The following is a 1,294-nucleotide window of genomic DNA, read 5'->3' as shown; positions in this document are numbered from 1 at the left end:
ATCTGTCTGTCTCTCTCTCTCTGTCTACCACTCTGTCTTTCTGTTTGTCTGTCTGCCACTCTGTCTATTTATCTACCACTCTGTCTGTCTGCCACTCTGTCTCTGACTATCTCCTGCTCTGTCTCTGTCTATCAGCCACTCTTTCCCTGTCTCTGTGTCTATCTACCACTCTATCTCTCTCTGTCTATCTATCTATCTACCACTGTCTGTCTGTCTGTACCTACCTTGCTTCCTTCCTCCCTCCCTCCTTCCTTTCTTCCTTCCTTCCTTCATTTCTCCCTGCCTGCTTTCTGTCCACTCATTCATCATTTCTTCCTTCATTCATTCATTTCTCCCTTCTTCCTTCGTTCCTTGATTCCCCCCACCCTCCCATCTGTGTGTGTGTGTGTGTGTGTGTGTGTGTGTGTGTGTGTGAGAGAGAGAGAGAGAAAGAGAGAGAGAGAGAGAGACCACCCTGTTATTGGGGCCCTGGTCATATCACCTCCTACCCTCCCTCCGTCTCTCCCTTTTTTCCTTCCTTTCCTCCCTCCCTCCATTTTTTTCCTCCTTCCCTCCCTCCCTCTTTCTTTCCCCCCCCCCTTCCTAAATCTGTCATCTCTTCCTTCCTCCCCCCTTTCTCTCCCTCTCACTCCCACCCTGTCTCCCTTCCTCCCTCCCTATCCCCTTTCTCCCTCCCTCCCTTCCTCTCCCCCTTCTCTCCTTCCCTCCTTTCCTTCCTCTTTTTCTTTCTTACCTCTCTCCCTCCCATTACTCCATCTTTCCCTCCCTCCCTCATTATCTCTCTTTCCCTCCTGATCTCTACTTAGCCTGTCTTAATTCTCTCTCTCTCTCTCTCTCTCTCTCTCTGATACCTTTCCATTACCCACCTTCCCTCCTTCCTTCCCTCCCTCCCTCCCACCTTCCCTCCTTCCTTCCCTCCCTCCCAGCTTCCCTCCTTCCCTCCCTCCCTCCCTCCCTCCCTCCCTCCCTCCCACCTTCCCTCCCTCCCTCCCTCCCTCCCTCCCTCCCTCCCTCCCACCTTTCCTCCTTCCCTCCCTCCCTCCTTCCTTCCCTCCCTCCCACCTTCCCTCCTTCCCTCCCTCCCTCCCACCTTCCCTCCTTCCCTCCCACCTTCCCTCCTTCCCTCCCTCCCTCCATATATCGCGAATTGTCCTTATTTGACATTTATTCCATTGTTATTGTTCCTCACCTGACGTAGGAGGGAGAGAGAGAGAGAGAGGGAGAGAGGGAGGTATTATGTTCCCTTCCTGCTGAGACGGAGAGAAAAACAAAAGATTAGGGGGAGAGAGAGAGA

This window comes from Coenobita brevimanus, chromosome 15 (genome assembly GCF_032717465.1).
Source record: "Coenobita brevimanus isolate Jiangsu-jjx chromosome 15, ASM3271746v2, whole genome shotgun sequence".
Taxonomy (NCBI): domain Eukaryota; kingdom Metazoa; phylum Arthropoda; class Malacostraca; order Decapoda; family Coenobitidae; genus Coenobita; species Coenobita brevimanus.
This window is presented reverse-complemented; position numbering follows the sequence as displayed.